Source organism: Schistocerca nitens, chromosome 2, assembly GCF_023898315.1.
Source record: "Schistocerca nitens isolate TAMUIC-IGC-003100 chromosome 2, iqSchNite1.1, whole genome shotgun sequence".
NCBI classification, from domain to species: Eukaryota; Metazoa; Arthropoda; class Insecta; order Orthoptera; family Acrididae; genus Schistocerca; species Schistocerca nitens.
Window position 1 is genome coordinate 993,722,936 of NC_064615.1, and position 10,565 is coordinate 993,733,500.

General features: G+C 41.2%; 1 non-coding gene across 1 annotated transcript; it reads left to right on the plus strand.

Annotated features, from left to right (window-relative positions):
* The first annotated feature begins 1,142 nt into the window (after window positions 1-1,142).
* Window positions 1,143-1,301, plus strand: LOC126237691 (U1 spliceosomal RNA). The gene has a single exon (XR_007545163.1). It is a non-coding gene; the product is annotated as a U1 spliceosomal RNA (small nuclear RNA).
* The last annotated feature ends 9,264 nt before the right edge of the window (window positions 1,302-10,565 follow it).

Consider the following 10,565-nt stretch of genomic DNA (forward strand, 5'->3'; position numbering starts at 1 on the left):
TCTCTACTTCTACCATCATCAGTTATTTTGCTTCCCAAATAGCAAAACTCCTTTACTACTTTAAGTGTCTCATTTCCTAATCTAATACCCTCAACATCACCCGACTTAATTCGACTACATTCCATTATCCTCGTTTTGCTTTTGTTGATGTTCATCTTATATCCTCCCTTCAAGACACCATCCATTCCGTTCAACTGCTCTTCCAAGTCCTTTGCTGTCTCTGACAGAATTACAATGTCATCGGCGAACCTCAAGGTTTTTATTTCTTCTCCATGGATTTTAATACCTATTCCGAATTTTTCTTTTGTTTCCTTTACTGCTTGCTCAATATACAGATTGAATAACATCGGGGAGAGGCTACAACCCTGTCTTACTCCCTTCCCAATCGCTGCTTCCCTTTCATGTCCCTCGACTCTTATAACTGCCATCTGGTTTCTGTACAAATTGTAAATAGCCTTTCGCTTCCTGTATTTTACCCCAGCCACCTTTAGAATTTGAAAGAGAGTATTCCAGTCAACATTGTCAAAAGCTTTCTCTAAATCTACAAATGCTAGAAACGTAGGTTTGCCTTTCCTTAATCTTTCTTCTAAGATAAGTCGTAAGGTCAGTATTGCCTCACGTGTTCTAGTATTTCTACGGAATCCAAACTGATCTTCCCCGAGGTCGGCTTCTACTAGTTTTTGCATTCGCCTGTAAAGAATTCGTGTTATTAGAGACGTTAAGAATAGTAAATTTGGTAATAGAGGGAAATATGGGAGGGGAAGATAAAAACTGTAGAGGGAGACAAACGTATGAATACAGAATGCGATTTTCACTCTGCAGCGGAGTGTGCGCTGATATGAAACTTCCTGGCAGATTAAAACTGTGTGCCGGACCGAGACTCGATCTCGCGACCTTGGCTTTCGCGGGCAATTGCTCTACCATCGGAGCTACCCAAACACGACTCACACCCCCTCCTCACAGCTTTACTTCTGTCAGTATCTCTTCTCCTACCTTCCAAACTTCTTTCCTTTCTTTCAGGAGTGCTAGTTCTGCAAGGTTCGCAGGAGAGCTTCTGTAAGTTTGGAAGTGAGGAGACGAGATACTGGCAGAAGTAAAGCTGTGAGGACGGGGCGTCAGTCGTGCTCGGGTAGCTCAGATGCATACTTACCTGGCGTAGGGGATACCGTGATCATGAAGGTGGTTCCTCCGGGGTGAGGCTCTTCCACTGCTCTTCGGTCGAGCTGACCCCCGCGCGTACTCCAAATGTAACTGGGGCGCACAATTTTTGGTAGTCGGGACTGCGTTCGCGCTGTCCCGGTGTACTAAAAACTTCGTTATGCCGGCACGGTAGCTCAGCATGTTCGGCCTCTCTAATAAATAAAAAAAAAAAAACCTGAGTGAATGGATCAACAACGAACTTGAACGGGTGTCAAATAACGTCCGCAACGACCAAACACAACGATCAACAACGAACAAAATGTAAAAAAAAGAAAAAAAAAAGAAAAAATCTGACAGGAAATTTCGTATGAATACAGTAAGCAGGTTCTAGTGGATCATTTTTTTTGTCTTAGTATCTTTCAGCAGTACGGCCACGATATATTGCCGCAATATGTCATCCCAACAGAGTACAGTAGTCGCAAAACCCAAAGAAAACTCAGCTTGTTGCGTACATCTACATCTACACTCAGTAACTTATAGTGAGTGGCGGAGTGGCAAACTAAGTACCCTCTGTTCCACACCACACCGTAAGGTGGATTGCGAAGTTTAGATGTAGCTGTAGATGTTCTGTTGAGAATTTCGCCCTCTGTCGCGGTACCTAAGGCCACCATGTCGACCCTTTTCAACCGTATTCACAGGAATGTAGCGTGTCTCAGTGGCGCGTCAGGTGACGACCGTGACATGATCTTTCAATAAATGATTACACCTTCAACGACGCGCCAGTTTTTCCTGATTTTCGTCATTTTGCTTAACCTCGAAAGACGTCGTACCCATATAGATAAATTATAAATGTGGTATTTACTTGACTGTATGTAGACTTCGTTGACTCCTTCGCGATATGACTATTACCTCGAGTTTCTCCAGTGCAAAGAAATCTGGAACTTTCAAAAACGTAATAGTTAAATGGTTGGCTTCAACCACTAAATAATAAAAGTTTATTAATTTTTGCTTCTGTATTTTTAGACACTTAAACAGCTGGTTTACAATACTCATTCACCTTCGACAGTTACATCATTTCCACCTGCTCACATGCGCTACAAAATTCCAACTACTCCCTACGACTGCACAGATATGTCCGACCTTACATCGTCTCTTCTCGCGAACGGAGAAATATCAGATTTAGGAAAAAATCTAATCATTTAAATTGCTGGATACTAAATTGAAATGGAATTTAAACATGTTTCTTACAAATTTTTCTTGTAAAAAAACTTTATAGAATTTACAAAGTCATATTTATTGTTGATTTTTTAAAAAGTCTTCTACTCATATCAACTGAAAGGAGTAGTTCACAAAGTATAATGTTTACTTGTAAATCTATTTACACAACGTTATAATTTTTGTAAATGAACTGATCGATAGTCAACGATATCGAAGGCTTCCTAATACATATTAGATTTGACTACTTCACAACACACAGATGCGATCAGTAAATATTCGAAAGAACTATGCCTTGTGATAAACACAATTTCTTCTATTTCACCCACACACTTTTCACCACTTTCACCAGATTTCTCTTTATTTTTCTGCTTAACAACAAGTAAAATGTTACATCAGGATACCTATAATTATGGAATTTCGATCATCTTATTCTAAGAGTTCTAACAAACATACATACCTTAACAGCATGCGCTGTTGTCCATGTCTGTCATCAGTGGTACAGTTTGTCATCTGAAATAGACCAAGGTTGCTCTCAATTACTGCGCTTTATCCGGGAAAAAAACCCATAAAATGAAATTAAAAAATATCGCTGATAACAATAATTTTATTTATGCCACAAATTTTTTTTTCGTTCCGTATGAAGCACACATCAAGCCGTAATGTCCGGGCGTTATACACGGAACTTCTCCAAATAGATCAGCCCTTCCAGTGACTTCCTTGCCACTACGTTTCTTAGAAATTAGAGCCCAGGTAATGTTTGTACTAAATATCTTTCACACAATGAAATTAGATTTCGATTTTATATTCACTCCTAACATATTGTTTCATATGCACTTACATCACTCTGTTGCAGGTAAAACCAGTTTGTGATTATAACAGATTTGACACACAATGTGAGTTATGAAAGCCCAATACGACATTTGCTACCTAATCATATGGTGAAAGATTGTGGTAGTAGTCAATAACTTTAGGTCCAAGAAATGAATTTTCACTCTCAGGCGGAGTTTATGCTGAAAATTTTCTGGAAGATTAAGAACGTGTGCCGGACCGGGAGTCGAACCTTGGACCATTGCCTTTCGCGGACAAGTGCTCTGCCGACTGAGGTATCCAAGCACGAGTCACTTTTCATAAAAATGTTTCTCGGTACACAACTCGCAATGTACACATTCATAAAGGTAAAGAATGAAAAATGAGGAACTAAACTCAACGGCTGAGAAATGAGAACAATGATTTTAGTTAAACTATGCTTCATTAAGCCATGACAACAATACACATTTTCATAAAGTTAACACACCTAGCAAGTTACCAAAATATTTTGTAATAACTCTTCTGTGTACAATTATGTTGCATTATGAAATTTCTTCTGCGCACTTCAGCCATATACAATATCCTAACAATAAAAAAGCACACAGTTATAAGGCCAGCTTCACTCCTTCTCAAAGCAAGTACATAGCCAGTCTGTCCAACGCACACTGACTGCTACTCTGACAAAGTAAAAACTAATCTCTCTGGCCAACATCTGTGGTCTCAAGAACAGACTTACAAGGAATATGGTTATATCGATACTACTGAGTTTGAGTACATTTATCTGATTCGGAAAACTTCTTGAAAACCGACGTGGCAAATAGGACAGTTCCTTTCACCATGCTCACGGCAGGAATGGAGTAAGCACCACATAAATTCGATACAGCATCATAGACCTTCTGTTACGCTGTAACTCGGGAGCACAGCAGTTGCGAGGTAAATTTCTCTTGTCACGATGTACTTCGGTTCACTAACTACGAATCTATTGATTCTGTTCTGGATAACAACCTATATTAACTCACTGTTGGTTTATTATTAATGTCATGCTGCACAAAGTGGTACTTGGACGAGTACGTTTATGTAGTATGATAATCATGGCAGCTAAACTTATTTCAAACAGTGCTTTTAATCTCTAGTATTAAGTCTGCGGAAAGCGATTACGAAATCTAACTACTTGGTCTATTTGTATTGTGGTCTGAATTATATGAACGTCCAACGATCTTTAAGCATAAACTACTGAATGTATAAACACACAGAACGACATAATTTAAATGCAAAGACTAAGAACAAACTAAGATTATAGTTCAGTGCCCTTGTCGCGTAACAGCTCATTAAGTAATTTAAAGTACTCTACAACTTTATTATCAGGCTTTCCAGGAAATAACTTTTATCTGTAGTTCACGCAACGAAAGGTTAAATGTTCATAGGGAGTTTATGTCTGAACGGGGGTGGGGATCCTTGTCACTAAATTACCGAGTGTCCAAGGATAACGATGTGTTGTCGATCTGCTCTGAGAATTCGATAGTTTTGTTGTAGAGTAACTCTTGCAATTTTGCTCTTAATGCTTTATGAGTAACGAGAGGCCCTTAGTGGGAATTGAATCTGAGGAAGTCGTACAGAATAACGCACAGTTTTTGTAATGTTTTGTATTGCTGTTGATAATATCTTGTGTGATAGCGGTTTAAGTGCGGTATTAGAATAAGTGTACTGGGTCTCGATTGTAGATCAGCATTTTCGTAATCTGGCTGTAGCCTGGTGAGGACCCCATATTCCAATGTTTATTCACTATACAGAGTAACGTACCTCCCCCCTGACGTGCTTCACATTAGCAATAGAGGTACTTAAACCACCAATGGCAGGCTTATCTTCCATAGTGATGAAATGTTTGAAACTGATTATGGTTACTGAATAAGTAGATTCTCAGAGGGCAGGAGGGCATGCTTGGGACACTTGTAGGATGGTGCTCATAACGTTGAAACTATTACATTGAGAAAATAAGGTTGTAAGGTGGACATCTCATTTTGATTTTTGTATGTTATCGATGTGCTCGTCAGAGAGAGAGAGCAAATTACGTTACTTTTAAACAATTTTTGGTTCTGTCGTGGCACACTCTTTGCCGCTGTATAGTCTGATACATTCTTAGTTGAAGTGTGGTAGGTGATGGACGTATTTAGTAGTGTTGTGTGGACTTGTGATTGTTTCTGTTAGATGAAGGAAGACTGATCGTAAAGGATAGCAAGAATGAATAAGATGTATATGTTAGAAAGCGAACAGAATATAAATTTTGACTAACGATATTTTTTGAAGAGGAGAAGACTACAACACTGCGCAGCTAGTTTGTCAGAATGATAATTGTCAGCTGGTTAACGTTGTTCATTTGCTCAGAGCTGAGAGAAAGACCACCCCACTTCCCTGAGTCACTCATTAACATTTTAACTGATTAAGCTGTCTGATTTTTATAGAAATTATCTGTTAACATGTTACCCGCTGTAAATCATTGTTCACTTTGTTAAGGAGAGTATTGTTCAGACCTATGTTATGTGTGAAGATCACGAGAAGTTTTACTCTTTCTTTTATTTTAAATATAAACCTCATTCTAAAATCTTTGTCTTGGAATATCATTTCATAGGAATAGTTACTCTTCCCATCCCGCTGTTTATCATTCCGAACTACCACACGTGGTATGCCTCCGTCGGAGATTTTATTTGGAAATAGAAATCTAGCTTAGCCGATGCCTGCTTGCTGTTTCCAGTTGTGTCTTCGAGAAATCTGCAACAATATTGTCAAGACGGAAATTTTGATTAGGATCAGTTAATTGTTTTACTTCAGCTCCGCATCTAATATAAAGAGAAGTTGTATTCAGATCAGTTACATTTCAGTTCAAAATAGGTTTTGTTTAGTCAAAGGTTAGCATACGAGTTTAAATTGGAGAACAGTTTGTGAGTACATATTTAGATTTTATATAGTGGGAGGTGGAATTTCAGACAGAAACGAATATAGTGGGGAGGTTACAAAGCTACGTAATTAATTTTTTGTTTGCAACCTTTTCATATGTTTGGGCCACAGTCGTGTAATAATGTTTGAAAGATATTTCTGCCATTTGACCGTAAAAACGTCTTTATTTTATAGTCGTATTACCCCCATGATTTCGATCTCAGGCCAACATCAGGTACAACAATGTTGGGTCTAATTATACGTGGTTAGGTGAAGTCATCTTCAAGACCTATTCTACTGAGTGTCCCAGCGCGTAGATAAGTAGATAAATACTTATCCGCACGCTCGGAGATCCAGTAGAATACATCTTGACGATGACTTCATTTAACAAAGTTTAATTATACCCCACACTGTTGTAATTGATACTGGCCTAAGGCAGAAATTATGACAGTAATATAAAATAAAGAAGTTTGTACAGTCACATGGCGGAAATTTCATTCAAACAATTTTTTCTTTGTCTGAAGATACATCTCTGCAGCCCTGGTACAAGTCAAAATCCCCGCGCCACGCACATAGTTCGAGTGGCCCAAAGAAAACAGTGCGAACGCAGATAAAGTCGAGTATCGTTTAGTAATAAACTAGCGGAAAAATGTTGTTTTCAGAGCACAAAAATGCAGATATGTTTCTCTTTAAATGATTCTGACAGGTAAGTTGGGAAACAGCTGCTTCAATCCTCATTACGCCCTCCGCACAAAAATTTTGCTGCCAACGTATTTCCGCTCTTTAAACACAGAACACTGTGAATCCTTTGATCCAGTCTCACTTTGAAGTTAAACCTCCATACGCAGCACCTCCCTCTCACTGTCACTGTCTGTCTCTCTCCTAGTGTCTCCTTTCTCTCCCACTGATGTACGGTATAAAAAATGGTTCAAATGGCTCTGAGCAAAAAAATGGCTCTGAGCACTATGGGACTTAACATCTGTGGTCATCAGTCCCCTAGAACTTAGAACTACTTAAACCTAACTAACCTAAGGACATCACACACATCCATGACCGAGGCAGGATTCGAACCTGCGACCGTAGCAGTCGCGCGGTACCGGACTGAGCGCCTAGAACCGCTAGACCACAGCGGCCGGCGATGTACGGTATACCCCACTGCCAATGTCTCCTCTCGTGCTTACACTGTCTCCTTCCGTCTTTCTTTCCCACTGCCAGAGTCTCCACCATACATCAGCAGCTCAAAAATTCTGGGACGTCCAACTTATACACTACTGGCCATTAAAACTACTACACCAAGAAGAAATGCAGATCATAAACGGGTATTCATTGGTCAAATATATTATACTAGAACTGACATATGATTACATTTTCACGCAATTTGGGTGCGTAGATCGTAAGAAATCAGTACCCAGAACAACCACCTCTGACCGTAATAACGGCCTTGATACGCCTGGGCATTGAGTCAAACAGAGCTTGGATGACGTGTACAGGTACAGCTGCCCATACAGCTTCAACACGTTACCACATTTCATCAAGAGTAGTGACTGGCGTATTGTGACGAACCAGTTGCTCGGCAACCATTGACCAGACGTTTTCAATTGGTGAGAAATCTGGAGAATGTGCTGGCCAGGGCAGCAGTCGAACGTTTTCTGTATCCAGAAAGGCCCGTACAGGACCTGCAACATGCGGTCGTGCATTATCCTGCTGAAATGTAGGGTTTCGCATGGATCGAATGTTGGGTAGAGTCACGGGTCGTAACATATCTGAAATGTAACGTCCACTGTTCAAAGTGCCGTCAATGCGAACAAGAGGTGACCGAGACCTGTAACCAATGGCACCCCATACCATCAAGCCGGGTGATACGCCAGTGTGGAAGTGACGAATACACGCTTCCAATCTGCGTTCACCGCGATGTCTCCAAACACGGATGCGGCCATCACGATGCTGTAAACAGAAACTGGATTCATCCGGAAAAAATGACGTTTTGCCATTCGTGCACCCAGGTTCGTCGTTGCGTACACCACCGCAGGCGCTCCTGTCTGTGATGCAGCGTCAAGGGTAACAACAGCCATGGTCTCCAAACTGATAGTCCATGCTGCTCCAAACGTCGTCGAACTGTTCGTGCAGATGGTTGTTATCTTGCAAATGTCCCCATCTGTTGACTCAGGGATCGAAACGTGGCTACATGATCCGTTACAGCCATGCGGATAAGATACCTGTCATCTCGACTGCTAGTGATACGAGGCCGATGGGATCCAGCACGGCGTTCCGTATTACCCTCCTGAACCCACCGATTCCATATTCTGCTAACAATCATTGGATCTCGACCAACGCGAGCAGCAATGTCGCTATACGATAAACCGCAATCGCGATAGGCTACAATCCGACCTTTATCAAAGTCGGAAACGTGATGGTACGCATTTCTCCTCCTTACACGAGGCATCACAACAACGTTTCACCAGGCAACGCCGGTGAACTGCTGTTTGTGTATGATAAATCGGTTGGAAACTTTCCTCATGTGAGCACGTTGAGATGTCGCCACCGGTGCCAACCTTGTGTGAATGCTCTGAAAATCTAATCATTTGCATATCACAGCATCTTCTTCCAGTCGGTTAAATTTCGCTTCTGTAGCACGTCATCATCGTGGTGTAACAATTTTAATGGCCAGTAGTGTACTTTCCCCTATACCCACGTGTTAAAAGTTCGGTCCAAAATGTGCCCTCCGCTATATCTACGTGTTAATTTTCGAGCCCTGGCCCTCGTATCTATCTTCTCCACTCACTTTTACTTTCCATTTCCATTGTCTCCTCACTCGTGTGGCTCCACTGCTTGTATCTCCATCAATCTCTTTCTCTCTTTTACTGCCACCGTCTCTCACTAACTGTCAATATCTCCTCTCTTTTTGGTTCCCATTGCTGTTATCTTAATTCATATCTCTTCGTCTTTCACTGCTACTGTCTCTTCTCTCTTTCTCTTACAGTGGCACTGCCTCCTCTTTCTTCCGCAGTCACCGTCTCTCTGCTACTCCCTTTCAGCACAAAAAAGGGCGAAATGTTCGCATGCCAAAATTTTTGGTAAGGAAGGCGGGACGAGGATTGAGGCACTGGTTCCCGTATTTCTGTCAGAGTCATTTAAAGAGTTGCACATTAGCCTTTCTGGTGCTCCGACTGGACGAATTTTCCGCTGGTTCCCTTGTTTCCCTGCTACAGCATGGTGTGCTGCTTATATGAAACGAATTCTGTAGATCAGTAAAGTTTTGACAGCTTATATACTATGACGCAAAAAAAGTACGCATTATATAAGATTAACACAAAATCGTTAGCTTTACAATTTTTCTGGAAACTTTGCTCATCGATCGCAATTCGTTGAAAACTTCGGAATTACGATTTATATCTGAAAAAAGTAAAAAATGTTAGTAGACAAAACGTTATTACAAAAATTTAACTGAATTTTCTGTGTTTCCAGTTGTTATAAATTTTGGCAGTCATTAGTAAGTTGTTTTCAGGCATGTTACAACCCTTTTCAGCCCATTTTTTGTCACTGCATTACCACTTTCGTCATATTTGTATAGGCGGGAATGCCCGCTATACAGAGACAGCACGTCATAAAAGTTTTACTGGTGAAAAAATTGCGACTAAAAACATTGTTTTGTGACCTCTGAACCCATGCGAGGACTCTAGAGCCCTTGCCATGAGTTCACTATGATAGTTTAAACTACTTTTACGTCTCAGACTAGACGTTATGTGCATATTTTCCGTGCACAAGTAAGGTAATTTTGAAACTCTGCATCTGGGTAACGGATAATGATATCAAAAACAATTTCAATTTTCTACGGGCTCATCATACACTGAAACGACAAAGAAACTGGTGTAGGCATGCGTAGTCAAATACAGAGATACATGTACAGGCAGAATACGGCGCTGCGGTCGGCAACGCCTGTATAAGATAACAAGAGACTGGCGCAGTTGTTAGATCGGTTACTGCTGCTACAACGGCAGAATATCAAGAATTCAGTGGTGCTATAATCGGCCCATGAGCGATAGAACACGTCTCCGAGGTAGCGATGAAGTGGGGATTTTCCCGTACGACCATTTCACGAGTGTACCGTGAGTATCAGGAATGCGGTAAAACATCAGATCTCCGAGATCGCTGCTGCCGGAGAAAGATGCTGCAAAAACGGGACCAACGACGACAGAAGAGAATCGTTCAATGTGACAGAAGTGCAACCCTTGCGTAAATTGCAGCAGATTTCAATGCTGGGCCGTCAACAAGAGCCAGCGCGCGAACCATTCAACGAAACATCATTCATATGGGCTTTCGGAGCCAAAGTCCCACTCGTGTACCTTTGATGACTGCACGACACAAGGTTTTACGCCTCGCCTGGACCCGTCATCACCGACATTGGACTGTTGATGACTGGAAACATGTTGACTGGAGGGACGAGTCTCTTTTCAAATTGTATCGAGTGG